The sequence below is a fragment of the Crocodylus siamensis genome, chromosome 2 (assembly GCF_052110815.1).
Source record: "Crocodylus siamensis isolate JL-2025a chromosome 2, ASM5211081v1, whole genome shotgun sequence".
Classification (NCBI taxonomy): domain Eukaryota; kingdom Metazoa; phylum Chordata; order Crocodylia; family Crocodylidae; genus Crocodylus; species Crocodylus siamensis.
In genome coordinates this window covers 169,734,648-169,754,817 of record NC_143396.1, presented here as the reverse complement: position 1 = coordinate 169,754,817, position 20,170 = coordinate 169,734,648, and positions in this window count along the sequence as shown.

The window sequence follows — 20,170 nt, the reverse complement described above, 5'->3', positions numbered from 1 at the left end:
CCTTTTCCATGGGCCTGGGATGTATCCACTTTCACAGCTGACCATCATAGAGCTAAAGCAGTATCCAAGCCTAAAGCCACTGCTTCCTTGCTTGGCTTCCTTGATGCCTGATACAGTATCTGGGCACCCACAGCTGAAGGAGCATTGTGGCTGTGGGGGAGACACAGTGGATACACTTTGGACTGCATTGTTTCCTCCCTGTGCCACTCCCACAGCTGCATTCCCACAACAGCCAACATCCGACATGCTGTTATAAAACAGGGCCTTTGGCCTATGAGTCAACTCCCTAAGAGCTGCTACAAGATATAAAAGAGTTGTTTACTGCAATGTTTATCCCCTTTGTATTGACCTCCACTTTACACTCAGCCCATCCAGCTTGTATACTTCCAGGAGAAATCACACCTTTTCACATGTCCTCAGGAGTGGGTAAATGCTGGCACCTTTCACCCCTAATGCCCCAGAGAAGGAAACCCATATCTAAGTGAGGCAGTGTAAGTAGATTCGGACCAGAGAGGTCAATCCCTGTCTGTACACAATACTTTCCTTTAGCCCAATGGGATGGATTGACACCTGTAGATGAGGCCATTACCTTTTGGGGACTCCTCTCTGAAAGGCCAGTTTCTGGGGGATAGATCAGGACCATCCAACACCCCTATGAACCCAGTTAGTGAGGCAGCATTCAGAGAGCTCTACTTCTCCAGAATGCCACCTGAAATTACACTAAATTCCTGCCTGAGACCTACTAAGGCCTTACAGCCCATAGGACTTGGGGCACCGGTGCTCTTCTCTTTCAGGGAGCCAGAGGCAGGAGAAGTAAAGGTGGGTCTGGTCAGGTTGTTGCTATCCCATATACTTCGGCTACTCTGTACTGGGCAAAGCCCCACAGGGTACTTATTTGACTGAAAAAGAGAAGGCATGAATTTCACTCACCACTACCACTCATGTCTGAGCTAACATAGGATTGGATTCCATAGGGTTGCATCCAACATCCCTAATGAAGTACCCCTTTCAGACTCTTCACAGACCAGACCCCACTCTTTCTTTGCAAAAGGAGCATGACAGTCATTGATGACAGTCACAGCAGGAATCTAGGAAAGAGATACTGATGCTATTATTATGCTGGTGGTTCCATAGTGGCTTCAGTGCCATCCAGTTAAGCATGAATCCTGAGCCAGGTCATAAACAGGCACTTTATAGGGCTGCAAAGAGTCACTGCCAGTCTGGGGCCAGATCACTGGTATAGAACTGACCCCTGGGCTCAGTTCTGAGATCCCTTAACTACATGTCATATGAAAGTCTTGTTTCTGTTTGTCACCCACCCTGGCATTTAATGGATCTGGAGCAAGAAAGAAGTGGAGTACTCCTAACTCAGAGAGCAAGGGCCATGGTAGGATTGGTGTACAGGAGGGTACTGGGATGAGGTGACGTCTCTTCTCTGTTTAAGAAGGTCTGTGCATCCTATAGACAAGTGCCCATATCAAACTCTGCTCACCCCCTGCATTTCAATGTGATCACATAATCAACTCAGGATCCCATCCTAGCCCTTTATTGAAGATAGCACATTGCAGAGTACGTCAGAGGGCTGGATATAGTGGGCAAGTCACCTTGCCACTGTGGGATGACCTCACCCTGAGCGACGAGCTCCAGACGCTAACAGGGCCTTGGCACAAAGAGGGAGGAGGGTCTCACTATGACCAGAGGGAGACTTGAAAGCAAGAGCAATGCTTGCAATTACTGAAGAAACTGTTGGTAGTTGAGGGGCTGACTGAGTGGAGCTGGAGCTGCTGGTGGTGGGAGTTCTTCTCTGAGTCCTTTCCAGTATCTTCTAGTCAGCTTGTCTATCAAGGTCATAACCTTCATTGCTGTAAGCTGATGGATGGGACTTCATTTTAAGGGTATGCTTTAGGTCACGGTTGTACTCATCTGGGTCAAAATACAAAGCCTAGGAAACAAGAAAACAAACATAGAAGTCACCACCATCTTCTTTCTCCCTCAGAACTGTCACCTCCCCATCTTCCTTTTATCTCCAAGCTCCAGAGCAGTTGTAACATATAATTATTATCTTTCCCTGCAGGAATTTGATTTGGATCTACTCTTTTTTGCTTGCTTGATTTTTATAAGGTTTCAAAACGCAGTGTTTTGCCACAAAGTTTCCAGCTTTTTTTGTTGTTGTTGCTTCAAAATTGCAGGATAGCTTTCCTCCGCCTCTCCCTTTAAGAATTCGTATATTTACTGGTTTCTCTGCTGGCAGAAAAAGTTGTGGGGGGGAAAAAACAAGTGGGGTTTTCCTCACTAACACTGAAGTTGAACAAAACCAGAACATCTTTGATGAAAGGAAAACAGTCTTCTGTTTTTAATTATAGAACTAACACCTTTTCAGACCAGCTCTATCATCATATTCTTCTCTCCCACTGTTACTTTCTTTAGACCTCTAAAATTAATCTTCCTCATCCTCCAGTCCTACCTCCTGCATTTCCTTCATCCTTCCATTTTCATAAGGACTTTCCTAAGCAACCCACAGCATGGGTGGGTGTCCTACACAAGCTCTAATTCCACAAGCTTTTGTTTTCCTTTCTGCCTTATGTGGGATGGAAACATTTGCTTCATCTAAGCTGGTATGTACTTACCTGACAACCCAAATGAAAACTGCTGACAGCGAGGCAGAACTCTAGTAATGTGAAGATCATCAGGACGCTGACAAGCCCCTTGGCCACACGCTAGAAATACAAAGGCAAAGCAATCACATGCAGGATTGCTTCCACCACAATGCTACGATGAGCCCAATGTAAAGTTTCACCCTGCTCTGCCACTCCCTTGCAGAGTCAGCCAAAGCACAGACAGAAAAAGATCCGCTATTTTTTCCTTCTTTAAAAACAGGTCCAATTTTGAACTGGTAAAATATCTGATGAAAGCGCCTTCACAATTTCATATGATCTAAAAGTAATTTTAGTTTGCAGAATTTAACATCGAATCCTTTTTCAAAATGGGGAACTGTTCAGAGTATATGCATTTTTTTTTATTTCCCATTTTTCCTTCTTTCCCCTCCCCTATTCCACTCAGTTATTTTCAGATAGAAGGGAAGGGTTGGAGGAAGAAAGAGGGGGGGAAGGGAAGATGATAAGAAAATATATTTTTAAAGCAGAAAAAAATTAAAAATAGACATTTTTCACTAAAATCATTGCCTGAGTTTTAGTTCTGTGCTTCAGCCACAAAGTCACACTGGGATGTATGATTCTTCTGACTAAAGGATTTGTATCTCCTCAGACTGGATAGTTTGGGAAGCCAGTTGAGGCCGGCAGGAATTTTCAGCTATGCCTCCATTGACTGCCCAAACAGGAAGTTTTCTCCCTGGTTTTCTGCTCCTTCACTGCCCATCAACAGCCTGATAGATTCTTTCATTGTGCATGAATGATGCAGACCCAAGCAACACTGTAGAAAAAGCAGGGGCGAAAACTGTTTGCTTTTACGCTTAGTCATTCCACAAGAGCATATCTGGAGAAGCATTGGCAACTCCAGTTTATTGAAAAGGTAGATATGTTCTGTACTTCAGACAGATTTATAGGGTGGTGGGGCAGTGGAAGGGGTGATCTTTTAAAGGTGAAGGTATAGTAACAATTTCATTTGAAGCTGTAATGTTCCAGATATACTTAGGATTGGTAATCTGTTTTGGAATAATGCATGCATTTATTTTGGAGGTATCCTAAGAAGAAAAGAGAACTTTTTTCCTGAAGTTTTGGAATTTGGAATTTGGAATTTTCAGTCCATCTGCATATGCCTGAGTGCCTTGATACCTTATTGACTGGTTTCAAGACTATTGGATTTACTTGGGTATTTGGGGGTTTCGTGTCACAGGGAGCGGGATGTGTCGAGGTGGATACATGTGCCTATTGCAAGGAGAAAGGACATTGGAAGAGGGAGTGCCCTCAGTTGAGAGAAAAGAGGAGGGAGCACCCTAAAGCACACCAAATGAGACTCGAACTTTCTGGGGAAAAGTCCAGTTGATGGGGACTGGGATCCAAAACCACCACCCTGCGGGCGGAGTCCCGCAAGGATCCCATGATAACAATAAGAGTTGGTAGTAAAAATTATGAAGCACTAGTGGACACTGGAGCTACATTTTCAATGCTCCCTGAAAAGCCCCCATCTGGAGAAGAGAATGGGAAGTATGTAACGGTAGAGGGAATTGAGGGGAAGCAAAGTAAATTACCCGTGTGCGGCCCTCTCCTCACTAAAGTCGGCAATAATCTACTTGAACATGCCTTTGTTCACTCCCCCGCCTGTCCAGTTGCCCTGTTGGGATGAGATATCCTTACTAAACTCCAAGCTGAGATTTTCTTTCGAGGAAACCAGATGGTGGTGCAGTTACCGGTGAAACAAGGATCCAACTATCAGATGGCCCTCCTGAAGGGCAAAAGCTCAGCGGTGGGAATCGAAGGCTTGGAAGACATAAATCCGCAGGTATGGGCCGACGGGACCCCCCGCGAGGGCCAAGCATGTGACACCGGTAAGGGTTTACCTTAAGGAGGGAGAGGGGCCCGCCCGTGTAAAGCAATATGCCCTTAACAAGCAAGACAGAAGGGGATTAAAACCCCTCATAGAGAAATTTAAAAGATATGGATGGCTAGTGGAAGGCTCATCTCCAGTTAACACCCCCATACCCGGCATACCCAAGGCTGATGGGACCTCATACCGATTGGTGCAGGACTTATGAACTGTGAACCAGAAGGTTCTAGTAGATCACCCGGTGGTCCCAAATCCTCACACCATCCTAACCCAGGTCCCACCGAATGCAAAGATCTTCACAGTGCTTGACCTAAAAGATGCCTTCTTTTCCATCCCTCTCCATGAGGATAGCCAAAGGCTCTTTGCTTTTGAATGGGAAGATCCGGACACTCACCATAAGTCTCAACTTATGTGGACTGTTTTGCCTCAAGGATTTGTATCTGCCCCACACATTTTTGGCATTTCTCTCCAAAAAGACTTAGAGGAGTGGAAGCAAATATACCCTGACCAGCAAAGCCCCCCACTCCAATGGGGGGAAGACAGTGGGCTCACTACCTGGGACAAGCCTAGCAAATTGACTTTGCTGAACTCCCCAAGTCTGGACAACATCGATACCTCCTGGTGATGGTAGACCAATTAACAGGATGGATAGAAGCTTTCCCAAATCGGACATCGATGGCATCAGTGGTGGCATGCACTTTGCTGAATGAAATCGTGCCCCGATACTCCCTTCCAGAATCCATAGAGTCCGATCAGGAGGGACACTTTGTTGGAAAAGTAACACAGGAGATAGCTAAAGCTTTAGGAATTCAATGGAAGCTCCATACCCCCTGGAGACCTCAGAGTTCAGGCCAGGTGGAATGCATGAACAGAACCCTAAAAGCAATGCTGACAAAAATTTGTATAGAGACTCACTTAAAATGGCCTCAGGCGCTCCCACTAGCCTTAACTCGCATTCGAAATACACCACGAAGGGGCATTAAATTATCCTCTTACGAGATAATGTTTGGAATGCCACCCTGAGTCCTGCCACCAGGGGTCCGGGAAGCGATCAGCTTTGAATTAGGTAATGCTGAACTTAGAGCACATGTTATTGCCTTGCAGTCTGTTTTAACCTCTCTCCACAGGTACACTGCCTCCTTCCAGCGACTTCCCCTGGATGCCCCAGTCCATAGCTTCCAACCCGGAGACCAGGTGTTGGTGCAGCAGTGGAAGCGAGAGCTGCTCTCGGAGAAGTGGGAAGGTCCCTACCAGGTGCTGTTAACCACCCACTCCACAGTAAAGCTTGAAAATCACGACCGGTGGATCCATCACACCAGGATTAAGCGGTACTCAGGCAGGGAAGCAGACAGCAGCTCCCTGGGTGAGCCTGCACCGGAAGCCGGGCCACCCCCGGAACAAGAATCTGACACCTGGACCAGCGAACCAGTAGGGGATCTCACACTTCGGCTCAAACGATCAGCTAAGACCTAGGAGTATGGCAAGGCAGTTGTTCTGTTTGCTTTTTCTCTTTCCTCTTTCGGCAACCCCATCTCCCTTTCCCGAAGGAGTATTAATCTCCTCCTACCAGCTTGCTAACCGCACAGCTCATAGCTTAAATCTTTCTGCCTGTTGGCTTTGTGTGTCCCAGCGAAGCTGGGGAACCGCTATCCCAGCCCCACCATCCCTGTGGGGTACTCTACAGGCTAGTAATTCTCAATGGACGGAAATGCACCCTAAATCAGACCGGGGTCAGTCTTTGAGGGGAGGGGAGCAAGCGCTTAAATCGGTATGGAAATTTGGAGATCAGCCCTTTACAGCAAAAAGCCCAGCATCCGGGTCCATATTTGGATATATTACTAATCATGCTGAGAATTTATACCCCATTTGCTTGCAGAGCAATCATACCAGTCATAAAGACTCTGTTTACTTTGGCAGCATAAGGCCCTGGCAATGTAATGTTACCTTTTCAATCCAACCCCCAAAATTTACTACAGGAGGTTTCAATTATTCTGTATTCTCCCCCTCACAACTTAAAACTCTTCAAGACCCAGGCAGTACAACTACTCAGACTACACCTGGGGTAGACCCACCAACTCACACCCAGCTCTGACAAAGGGAAGGCCAAATGTGATCATATTGTACCAACTGCAGCCTCAGGGACAGGTCTTTTTTGATAGTAGCTGAGGGTCAATCTTTTTTGGCCCCATGAATGACACCTCCTACAAAGATCCTTCCCTAGATCCTTTGCTTTCAGCTACCATGGCTGCTCAAGCATTGCAGGCCTTTGTCGCAAAAGAAACTAGGAATGGAAGGGAGGTTGACCTTAACCCTCAGCCCTTATATGCATCCGCCTTCTTCAGCAGTGTCCTATCCCCCGCATCAGGAGCCTACTGGATATGTGGCAATTGGACCTACTGGGTCTTACCCCCTGGTTGGCAAGGGACCTGCTCCCTAGGGTTCATATTGCCACAGATCGAGGTAGCCCCCTCTGAAATACCACTCCCCTTCCAACTACAAGCAGTAGGTAAATTAGCCAAACGGGCGGCCCCACTGCTACCCCTAATGGCAGTAGTAGCAGCAGTAGCCGGAGCAACCAGAATGGCCACAGGGGGAACTGCACTAGGATTGCAGCAGGAATTATCCCAAGAAACAGCTAAAGCACTCGAGAAAACAGGTGAAACCCTGACCTTGCTTCAACAGCAACTTGACTCACTTGCGGAAGTGGTACTCCAGAATAGGAGGGCCCTGGATCTCCTAACATCAGGACAAGGGGGGACATGTCTATTTCTCCAAGAGGAAAGTTGCTTTTATGTAAATCAATCAGGACAGGTACAAGAAAACATAAATGAGATATTACAGCATGCTAGTAACATCAAGTCAGTGGGATGGGGAGGTTGGTCAGGAGGACCGATACAATGGCTACTATCTCTCCTATTACCCCTCATACCAGTCTTAATCATCGACTTAGTTATCCTAATGTGTGCACCTCACATAATACAGGCATTAAATTGATTTATTTCCGCCAGAATGAAAACTGCCACACAGTTACAGCTTGTGATGCTTCATAAGAGACAAGTGAGGAATTAAAAAGAAGGCATCTTGAGGGGGGATAATTGTAGAAAAAGCAGGGGCGAAAACTGTTTGCTTTTATGCTTAGTCATTCCACAAGAGCATATCTGGAGAAGCATCCGCTAACTTGTTTCTCTTATCTCTCCATATCTTAAGAGGCATCCGCTACTTGTTTCTCTCCCGCCCTGCTAACTCATAGTTAGAAAGTCCCAAGTCTCGTAACTATGTTGGCCTAAAGTACGCACGCGCTAAAGAAAGATTCCAGTACTCTGTAACAGGATATATAAGTAATGAAGAACCAGCACTAGGGGTCGGCTTTGATCTGAGTCTCATGACTCCAGGCCGACCTGCTTGCAAGCAATGAAGGCTTTATCTCTGTGGCTCGTGGTGTGACTCACTTCTGGGGACCAAATTGGAACTTAGCCTCCAGGAGCTCGAACGGCCCCTTGTGCAACAACACCATCAAAATGAAAGAACAGAGACCTAAAGGCCAACCCCATCTCTCCCTCCCTCTTCCTCTGCAAGCCCCTCCCTGCCCCCCCCCTTTAATAAACCAAGGATATTTTTATATGATTTCTACTCTAGGACACTACTTTAGTCATTATTACCTCACCACTGTTCAAGCAAATAAGGTTTTAGAATCCAGAGCTCCTAGAGGCATGTTTTCACTTACCAGATCAGCATTTAGGGTGGGGCTATAATAGAAGTCATCAGAGAGGATAAAGTCCCAGCTCATCACGACCCCACCAGCTGCTGAAGCCAAAACACTTACAGCATTCGTGAAGAGGCTGCTGTTCACCTGAGCAAGACAAGCCAATGGCATAGGTCTATGTAGGCAGTGGATTCAGACTAGGTAAGAACTGATCCCCCCCTTTCTCCCTAAGAGAGGGGCACTATGAAACCTGACCTCATTTTCCTAGTACTCATTGGGCTTGTGGTGTTAACTGGGATTGGCATCTTCTCCACAGGTAAAGAGAAGCGTGTTAATTTCCAGATGGTTTCATGAAAAAATACATGGGAAAGTGACCCACGATCTATGGAACACAGGTAGAAGTCTTGATTATGCAGACTGACAGAGGTTCATAGAGATACAAAACGCCATTCTGGAGAAGCAGACCTCTCCTAGGTCAGGGAGAATTTCAGATGCCCGGTTCTACTCTCAAGGACACTGGAAGAGGGAGGAAGTTCTTGAGAACTGAATATAGCTCTCCTTAGCCCTGAGGAGGAGGGAAGCGCTGGTATAATTTAAATCAACTGCAGGGCCATTATAACTTAGGCCGAGACAGCACTTTACCATGCCATACCCCAGCTCTTCCCGGTTGCATCTGTCCAGTATATGGTACTGTGCACTACCCAGTGCACATAAGGCCAGAATCTGATCCCTAAGCAATCACTCTAGATTTGCATATGTGTAAATGAGATCAAGAGATACTGACTGGAGTAAGGTGTACACAGCATGGGAAAGGAATAACAGCATAGCATGGTCCCTAGTGTTCAGGTGGAGATGGGCAAAACTAGGAGTCATTTTATTAAGTCTCATTGATGAGGTTTCTCAAAACTGGTTCCCATAATGGCTTATGCCATCGTCCTATTCTGCATGAACTCCTTAAAGTTGGGGACCAATCAAAGAGATCCTTAGCAGGCATAAATTGCATTGATTTCACCACAGCTGTGGTGATTTAAACCAAATTAAGATCAGGTCAACAGTGCAGACCCAACTAAATCCAAGCCATGCACAGATTAAACTGTTCATTAGGAAGAGGACATGTTATCACTCACCAGGCTGGTCTTCTGATACTTTTCAGCTGCAGTGAAGGAGCCAGAAATCACAAACTGTTTGGAAGAGAGATTATATGAGCAGTTTGTGCTATGGATAACCAGATACAAAATGCTGCTTAGAAGTATATTTATGGAGTATCTGTCCTGAAACTTGTAGCAGTTTACAATAAGTTAAAATGCATCAAGACTGGTTGAATTAACCCACTATATTTTGCATATATATATATTTTACTAAGGGTATGTTTATTTCCAAGTCAGTATTTTATGGTCCCTTGTATTTCATATAAACAAGGGGGTGGGGACAGGTAAGTGCTATGGTTCTGAATCTAGGTCAGGACCAGAGTCAGAGTCAGACCCAAAGCAGTCTCCTGTCTCCCTCTGCAGCTTCTGTCCTTCCCTATGCCCCTTTCCCCCCTCCTTACTGTCACACACAGCTCACTTCTACATTGTGTTTGTGGAGGAAACAGGGCCTGAGCAGGGTCTAATTATAAGAGGGGATAGGAAGGCTGCAAGGGGAAGAAGTGGGACGAGCAGAGGGCAAGGGGACCAGCTGACCCCTGCCTCCCACCACCACCACTATTTTCCCAGATGGGAGGGGAATGAATTCAAGACAACCCTCTGATAATCTGATTCTACACCTGGAAAATTATAACAAATTTATAAATTGTCCATATATAGAATCTAACTATTGGGGAGTTGTCTTTGAGTAAATACAGGTGGAATTATGCTGTACACAGCTGTGATCCTATTCCACCCTTTTCAAAATCCCCCAAAAAAGTTAGCACAAAAGTAGTTGGGTCCTTGTCCTTCTGTCCACTTTAGGTGTCTTAGTCTTAAGGCTGTGATGGGTAACTGTAGATCTGTCAGTGCCACTTAGACACCTAATAGCTGGAAGACAATTTGGCCTTAAGTGGCTTAGCCAAAATAATGCAGGAAGTGTGTGGTAGAGCTGGGCTAGGGTCCTACCCTCTGGCCCATCTCTAAGGATGGAAAAGTGACCAGAATAAAAGCTCGTGCAAGTCAGTGTCATGCAAATAGAGTCAACCATCCTTTGGGCTTTATCTCCAATACCCTGAGAAGGCTCAGGGATGGTGACTTCAGAAACTGAAACTGAAGGCCACATGATCACATTGACCTACCCACTGCTTAACTCAGGTTAAAGGTCAGGGTACCAGACCAAGGAGATTGGTGCAAAGGACAGTTCTTGTGGTCCTGAGTTGCCTATGTGGCACTGCTTTTCCTCCCTGCTGTACGCTGTGGAACAGAGAGGTCCTTGCCTGTCCTCCTTCAATGACCAGTCATCATCTGTCACTTTTGCTAGGTCAGAGACTTGAGGAGGAAGCTGATGTTACTCACACAGAGCCCTCCCCAGTATAGGTAGTAGGACGCCATGGAGAGCAGCCATGTATCTGTTTTGATGAGAGAGACCAGAACACTCCCAAAGCCCACGTGTATCAGGCCTGTCACGATCTGGAGCACCTGTAGGAAGAAGAAAGGGCTATAGTAGTGTAGGTCCCTCAGGGAAGATCAGGAATGCCATATAACTAGTGCCAACGTCTTCTGCCAGCACCCGAGAACACAAACAGAGGAAGGGGCAGGGTCTGCACAGTACCATTAATCCTAGTTATTTCCTTCCTCTGCCCCCTCCCAACTCCTCAATTTATAACTTTTCTCCCATGCTCTGAGCCTTCCTTTTCATAAACGGGACTTGGGTCTTTGTCTGCCAACCACTGATGCCTGAGTGAGAAAGTGAATGGTGTTTCTTAGGGTCATAGAAAAGAAGGACTATAAGAGACCTCATAAGGCCATCTAGTCCAGCTCCCTGCTCAAGGCAGGATCATTCCTGACTAAACCAATCCAGCCAGGTACCTTTATAACCTGTTCTTGAAAACTTCCAAGAATGAAGATTCACAGTTTCTCTTGGTAGCCTGTTCCAATACTTGACCACCCTCACAGTCAGAAATACCTTCCTAATCTCCAACCCAAATTTCCCCTGCTGAAGCTTGAGGCCACAGTTCCTAGTCCTGTCCACTATAGTCAAAGAGAAAAGCCCATCTCTGTCTTTTCTCTATAATCACCCTTCAGATATATGAAGATTGTTATCAAATCCCCCCTCTGTCTTCTCTTCATCAGACTACAGAACCCTAGTTTTTCAGCCTTTCTTCATAAGTCCTGCTTTCCAGGCTCCTAATCATTTTTGTCACTCCACACTGGACCTACTTTGTCCAAATCCTTCTTGAAGTAAGGGCTCCAAAACTGGACATAGTTCTCCAGGGGAGGTCTCACCAGTGCTGAATAGAGCAGAAGAATCACTTCCTTTGATTTGCAAGTGACATTTCTGCTACTACAACCCAGTATGCTGTTGGCTTTTCTTGCGTCAAGAAAAACAGTTGGCTTATATTCATCTTATGGTCTATTGAAGGGGTTTTCAACCTTTTTAAACAAGTGTACCCCTTTTGGTGGCGGTGGCCAGATGCGGGGCAGGGGTGGGGGGAACTCACATGCAGTGGCAGTCACCCAGTGCCCCGTGCCATTGCCGCACCTTGCTTTCCCACAGCTGGTTGCATGTGCGGTTCCATGGGCTTCTGACAGACCTCGCACCTGGCCAGTCGTGTACCGCCCATCAGCAGCCCACAGAGCCACCAGCCAGGCAGTGCCTGTGTGGCCTACAGAGGGGTACCACTGCCCTAGCCTGCCCTGCTCCTGGGTGGTGGTGGCCACTGCCATGTGCAAGCCCTTCTACCCCACATCCATCTGCAGAGGGGCACCACTGTCCTCGTCCTCCCCACCCCCTACTCCATCCCCACCCACCTGCATATACCCCTATCACCTTTTCATGTACCCCTAGGGGTATGTGTACCCCCAGTTGACAAGCCCTGGTCTGTTGTAACCCCCAGGTCCTTTTCTGAAGCACTACAGCCTTTCCAGTCATTCCCCAGAATGTATTTGGGCATGCAATTATTCTGCCCCAAGTGCAGGACTTTTCACTCATTCTTCCCTTAGAGACTGGTTGTGTCTTTGTTACTGCCCTGCCAACCAGCCCAGGGAGAAGGCCCGTTGAAGGTCACAGGCAGGACTGAAGTAGGGATCTGTGGTTCTTCATAATTCATCCAGTACTGCCTGAGTTAACAGAACCACGTGAACTGGCTGAGGTTGCAGCAGGCTCATCCACTTCTATCTGTCACCTGATGCACCATGCCTAATTGGTCCTTTTAACTCTAACACCCCAGGGCTTAGTCCATGTCCCACTGCTCCCAGGTGTTATGTTCCCTGCAGTGTCATACTCCTGTGTTGGGATCTGATCCCAAGTCTGGCACAGCAGTGCCAAGAGCCAATCTCTGAAATGCCACAGTGAATGTCCAGGCCCTGTTGCTGTGGAATTGGTAATAGAGGTCTTCCTAAAAGACTAAAGCCCTCTCCACCCCACCCACATTTTGAAGAGAGGAGACAGCAACTTCCCAGCTTCTCAGTCTCTCTCCTGCTGGATTCTGCATTTGGCTGATCTTGGCCATTTCATCCCTCCCTCTTGCAAACATCACTTCATCTGCGTAATTCTCAGCACACTGAGCTGAAGTAGTAGTTACCCTGGAGGCCAGTTAAAGTTACAGTTAGATAATAAATTCACAGCTCCCTGCCTCTTTCCATACACCCCTGTTCTTCCCTCTTCTGTTTACTATAAGCTTACATCTCATCTGGGCTTCCGTTCACTACACCGGTGATGCTCAACCTTTCAGCCCTGTGGCTGGATCAGTAGCAGGGGGCCAGTCTATGGGCTGAATCGCTGCTGGGGTCAGCATGTGGGGTTGGGCTCCACATGCCCAGATCAGGTCCTACACACATAGATATGCCCATGGTCTGCCCCAGTCAGGCCTCATATCACCTCTGTTCAGCCTTGTATGCCCAGATTGCTCTTCACATTGCCTCAGCCTGGCCCCACATGCTAGATCAGGCCCCTCACCACCTCAACCATGCATGCCTGACCTGGCACATGTGGCCATACTACCTGGCCTGCAAGACTCCCCATGGGTTTGGAAAACTGGCAGCAGGGGAGCTGCAATTAATGCTGCCACTTCTCTCCTGCTGCCAAATTACAGGACTTGTGAGAAGCCCTGTAGGCTAGATGACACAGCTCTGCAGGCTGGACCTGGCCCGCAGGCCAGAGGTGGAGTACCCCTGCATTATGCCAAGGTTTGAAGCTGACCCTGGGACAAACAAGAGATGGAGTTAACTATTTCTAAGAACCGTGTCAGTAGTGGGCAGAGTTAAGGTCATTCCTGGGTGTCTTTCTTTGTGCTCTTCCCCCTCCACAATGACATGCCCAAGCTCCACATACAGGAAGATCACACTTACCCCTAGAATCTTCAGTGCACTTCTCGGGCTGGCCTTCCTATGCTTGCCGGGCACGTTCGCTATCCCACGTGGCACAGCAGTGAGGGCAGGGTGGTTCTCAGAGGCCACAGCCCCTGGGGGCTGCTCTCTGCTTTGCATCATTGCTGGGATTGTGCCACTGAACCTCGCTGGATGGCACTAGCACTATCTGCGGGAACAGCCACAAACACCCAGTTAGCAGACCTCTTCAGTGCTGCTGTCATGTGAAAAGTGCTGCTAAGAACAAAAAGCTGGGGAGCAGATTTCCCTTGGGGAAGCAGGAGACCCAGGGGCCTCATCAGGAAGCCACCATCATCAAGGTGAGCATGAAGTGCTCTCAGCCTTCTTTTCACTGTGTTCATTTCCTCAGCTCCTGGAAGCAAACAGTCCTGCAGGTAGGGCCACAGCTGACCTGCTATTCCCTGAAATATTACCCAATGCCCATTTTTTTCTTCAAAGAAGTAACTTTATATTTTTTTTAAACAGAAGCTGGTTTTGAAGATCCAAAAAAAAAAGGCAAAAAAAATCAAAGGGTTTTGAAGACTTGTTTTGAAAAAACAGCAGCCATTTGATCCAGTCTAGTGAGGGCCTCTGTGGTCACCACAGATCCAGCATGACCAGTGTCACTCCCTGTGGAAGCCCACAGTGTATGGAGTATACCTGCCACATGTGGCCAGAATCTGAATAGGATGTTACATTGCCACAACCCATGGGATGCCATGGAGATAGAAAAGATGGTTAGGAAGCTGGGGGCTGCCCTCTGGGACAAAGGGCCTGAGCAGCAGCCCTGGGTGGGTAGGGTGGAGGAGCCGACTGCCTTCCCATTTTGGTTGCTGTCAAAGATTGAGCTATGGCAGTGGGACCTGTAGAGGAGAACAGGATGGAGCAAGGGAGGGCAGATGTCTGGTCCCTGAAGGGGCAGAAGGCACATCCTAAACAGAGTGCAGAACTCCAGAAGGCCTGATCTGAAAGGAGATTTAAATCCTGGGGCACCAGCTGGCACCTGGTCCGGCACGTTTTGGAGGCACCTCTCAGAGCCTGGTCCTTGAGCTGGCTGCTGACCTGTTAGTAGGATCCAATTCAGGGGGCCCTCCATTCAGTTATTAATGCATTAATACTAGGGTTTGACAACCCACTCCTTCCTCCCCTCTATTTGGCCCTCCCTCCATCTACCATCCCTCCCTGCCCACCAGCTGCCCTTCTTTCTGGAAAAGTGCAAGCTCAGTTCAGTGCTGAGGGGAACTCAGGGCACCTCCCAGGCTTGCTCTCTCCTCTCACAGGGGCCTTGGCATAGTCCCCTACATACTTACCCCTCGGGAGTACCTGTTGCTGCCCTCACGCAGCTGTCACTCCTGCCTCAGCTGGAGATCTCTGACACCACTGCACAAGGCATCTTATCAGTGTCAGACTTTGAATCCTCACCCTTTGCCCTCACCACCCTTTGCCCCTTCATGCCCCACAGTCACCACCCCACCATTGGGGCAGAGAAGAAAGAGGGAGAAGCGACATCTCCAGCCTTTCCACAGCCCTCCAGCTCCCATCACCTTACCTTTTCCTCATTCCTCATCCACAGGGCTTCTGTATTCCATGCAAGCTGGCAATAGTCCCCCCAAGGATCACTTGATGAGCTGTGTCTCCCTGCTGCCTTTCTCTCTTACCCCTGATGCATGGCAGTGAGTGCAAAAGGAATCTCAGGATCACTGCAGCAAGCATTTGGCCAAAGACACATAGCCTGAGAAGGAAGAGATGAAGCCTGGAAATCTTTTCACCTCCATCAGCCTCTGCTTATGGGAGGATCATGGAAATTGCCCAATGTGGAAGGTTACTCTCCATATTTCCCTGTATACTGAACCCCCAGAGCCCCAGAAACTGGCACAGAAAGCTTAAAAGGAGAGTTCTCAATTTTTATATTGGAGATGCTGGAGGGTTAGAGTCACAGGCCAATGGGATAAGGAGATAAGGAGTAGCACAGGTGAATAAAGATTATGGTATATACTGACACGCATATAATAAACAGTGACTCAGTGGTGAAACCATTCAGGAGCAGCTAGCAAGGTAACAGATAAAGAATACTGACAACATGGTACATACACTGAAGAAACCTTAGACTCTCCCTCAACTCCAGAGGGAGCTCCATCCTGCCTTTGGTCTCACAGGACACTTAGTTACTGTCCACCCAGGCTCCATGCCTGAGCCCTGCTATGGTGGCTTGCAGATTCAACTCCGCTGCTGCTTTTAGTCTCTACCATGTGTCTCTCCAAATGCTGCCTCTCACTGCTGCTCTCCAACTGTTGAGCCATTTTTGTGCACAGCCCCAGCCCTCCTCTACTTCCTCTCTTCCCCAGCAGCCTTCTGAGAACTGTAATTAATGCTACAACATTATAGTCCATTATATTACTCGCCTTTTTAACTCGGCATCCAACTGAAGTCACACCATGTAATTGCTAAGCCACGTGGGAGGTTTCTGCTCTCTTGCTTCCACTTCTTGCACATACATTAAGGAGTGGGGTAAATGTTGGGTACCCTCAGGTTTGCTCATCCCTGGTCTCAGCCTCTTTACCAATCCATCCTCACTATCCTCGTCCCCATCATGCCATGTGTCCCACTCTACACTGCTGCATTTACCCTTTGGCAGCATCCTGTTGGGTGTATTTGGGACTGCATTGATGACAGTTTGGTTATGCAGCCCCTGGCAATATCTTAGTGGCTGAAGAGCAGGCCTCCTTAGTTCCCTTGTTGAACCAACATCTCTGTTCTCTGAGTACGCTTATGGTTTAATCCTGTTAGAGTGTACTACTGATGTCTGTCCAACCTGCTCACTAGCTCATAGAGTACCTTGAATAACTTGATGATGGTATAGGGATCACTGAACCTTTTGCATAGGTTTTGGCACTGGCCCCATTTCCTGGTCTGGTTCTATACTCGACCCAATTCCCCCAGTTCATAAATCTGTCTAGTAAACCTAATGTTATAGTACTCTTTCTGCTTTTGTGTGGCTACAGCCTGATGTTTCTTAACAGCTTGGCTAACTGAACTGTGAGATAGCTCTCAGAATTATCTCAAATAGTTCTGTCACCTTCATGATGTATTCAGAGGGGTTGTCAAATTCCTCTGATACATTTATGCCAGAGATGACATCAACAGGTAAGCGGATCTCCCATCCAAACAACACCACATATGGTGTGTACCCGGTAGATGACTACAGGCTGCTCCAGTAGGCCATCATTACATAAGGGAATACCTCATCCCACATCATCTGATTATCTTTGATCAGAGAGGACAGCATTTCAACCGAGGCATGACTGAATCAGTCCACCAACCCATGAGATTTGGGGTGGTATGGGGTCATACGGGTTTTGCTGGTTTCCAAAAGGTTGCATATGTAGTGAAACAGCTGGGATTCATAGTTTCTCCCCTGTTCAATGTGGAGGGAACAAGGCATGCCGTGATAGCACAAAAACTTCTCAACAAAAACCTTTGCCACAGTCTGAGCATCCCGATCAGGGAGCCAGTATGCTTCTGCCCATTTGGAGAAATCGTTTGCCACAACCAAGATATACTTGTTACCCCCTAGTGTTGCAGGTAGGGGACCCAAGATATCCATGGCTATCCTTTCCAGGGGTCGTGCAGCCTGTGTGGAAACCATAGGAGCCCAGGGTTGCTCCTCATTCCTTTTCATGCACTGCACACCTCACACAATCCACACCTGCTTTGACAGATTTCCTCCAGTCCAACCAGAAATACAGAGATTAGACCTTGTGTGAGATTTTCTTTATGTCTAAGTGTCCCTGAGTTCCCTTCCCCCCAATATTGGTGTCATTCAGGTCTTTCAAAACTTCCTCTTGGGTACCAGTGTTTAGACATGCTTGGGTTTGTGGGCCAATCCTGGGAGTGTTCACACCAGAACTTCTTGCCTAATGCTTAGATCGGCAGGCCCCATTACTTGATACTGCTTTAGACATGGATGATATTGCCCAGCTTCAGTGAACTCCTCACTATTGCTTTCTTTCCACCGTATTAGTTTCCCAATATCAGCATCTTCCCATTGTTTTCACCCTAATCCACCAACTTGCCAACTTTCCTGGGTTGGTTCACTCCATACTGTCTCTGCCTTGGATAATGGTTGTACCCACACCACCTCCACTTTGTGTTCAGTGTCTACTGCGGAAGGCCTATGGGACTAGACATCAGTGTTTTGGTGCTACCTTCCATGGTGGTGCACTGTCTCATAGTCAAACTTAGCTAGTTGGTCCAACCACCTAGCCAGGCAGGTTGCTGAAAATTGTGTAGCCACAGGAGAGAACTAAGGCATGTTCTTAATGTGAAGGGTCTCCCTAGGAGGAAATGTTGAAACTATTTGGTAAAGGTGAATACAGCAAGCAATTCTTTTCCTGTGGATGCATACTGACACTCAGCTTTGCTCAAGGGTCAGCTTGCATAGGCTATTACTTTCTCTTGACCTCCTTCAACTTGTGACAAAAATAGCTCTGATACCAATGTCACTCACCCTGTTGTCCAGCAAAAAGAGTAATTGAAAGTTGGATATGATAAGATAGGGGATGACATCAGCTACCGCTTTAGCTTAAGAAAGGCAACTTGACATTCCTTAGACAAGGAGTGGCCAACTGGAGGCTTGGGAGTCACATGAGGCTCTTCAGAAATCAATATGTGCAGCCCAGGCCTCCCGCTGTCCACTCTGAGGTGTGAGCACAGTCGCTGCCAGCATGGAGCTGATGCCAGAGCTGTGGAGCCCAGCACAGCTGGTTGCAGCCTGCCTCCTGCAGCTGCCCAGAGCATGGGCTAGCTATAAGCAGCTGTGCCAGGCTCCAAAGCCCAGCCATCAGCTCTGTCACAGCAGTTGGGGAGAGGCCAGGGTTGCGCTGTCTCAGGCCCCCTTCCACTGTCTGCTCCAAGGAGCACATGCAGCTGTTTGCAGCCTCCCAGCTGCAGCCAGTCCCAGCTCTGGGTAGCTGCTGCCAACCATGGAGCCCGGGCTGCTTGCAGCAGGACTTGCAGCTGAGCCCACCTCATTTCCACCCTCTCCAAGCCCAGCGCTGGCCCAACACTCCCACTGGGATGAGGCTGGTGCTGCCCCTTGCCAGGAGCGCTGCACATTTGCAGGCTTAGCTGTGTGGGGTGGGTGGATGGTTGGGCTGATGGGAAGGCTCTGGGCTGGCCGCACTGCAGCCCAGAGGCTGGCTCTCCAGGGAAGCACAGGGCCTCCAACAAGCCCAGAGCATTGCTGGGTCCAACTTTGTTCAGTGGCCCAGCAGCAAGGCTCTGTGCACCCACGCATCTGGTTCTATGTGTTTGTCTGCCTCTGGGTCTGTGTGTTTATATAGGTGTCTGTTCTGGTTCTCTGTGTTTATGCATATGTGGTTCTGTCTGTGTGTGTGTGTGTGTGTGTGCATGTGTATGTGTCTGGTTCTCTCTCTGCTCTCCTTTCTCCTCTTTTTTCTTTTTCTTTCCCTCTTTCTCTTTCTCTTCCCTGTTTCTCTTATTTCTCTCTTTTCTCTCTCTCTCTTTTTCTCTCACTGCAACATGCTTAACAAAAAAGGAATACACAACAACAAAGGCAACATTTATGATTATTAAATATACTAATATGCAGTGTGTCCTGTCATGTACTCCCCCCACCCCCCCATTTTGCTTTTCTGGCATGCCAGTACTCTGGCACCTTCTGACATAGATATTGTGGGTTTTTCAGCACTCCGGACAAACAACGTTGCCTACCCCGGCATAGCCTGTTGGTTGCACTGTCTTGGGGAGGCTCCACCCATGCTCAGGCAGTCTGGGACTTGGGGGCTCACCCAAAGGGAGAGTTATGGGGGCCTGCACTCAGCAAGAGACTGGAGAGGAGGGCCTGCACTGGAGAGTCCTCTGAGCTGCTCCTTCAGTTCAACACACTGTGGGAAGTTGCTTGTGAGTGCTGGTCCTTCTGCGGTGCAAGGGGAACCTTATTGCTCCCTGGGAAGATGTAAGGCACCAGTCTCCACTTCCACATGGTGGCTTTGCGGGGTTAACTGCAGCTTCCATCGGCATACCTCACCCCGACCTTCATAGCCCCGATCCCCAGCTCTGGTGGAGCAGAAAACTGCAAAGGAACTCAAAGAAGGGCACTGGGCCTGAATTACAACTAGCGCCCAGCTGCACTGCTTGGTTGGGACATAAAAAGCTACAAAAGCAACAAAACATGCCAGGTCTCAACCCTGGCCTGAAGTAGGCCAGCAAACATAAAGCTGGGTTTCAGCCACACAGCTAGGCTGAGACAAAAGAAGTTGCAACAGCAACAAAATGTGCCAGGCCCTCAGTCTAGCCCAAATCTGTCAGGCTTTTAATTCTGGCCAAAAACTACTCGCAAAACTACCAGGCTCCAACACTAGTCAGTGAACTCAAGGGGTTAAAAGCCCCATGGTATTAGCCCACTCAAAACACTGGAAAAAGGGAGAAAAGAGGAGAGAATCTGAGT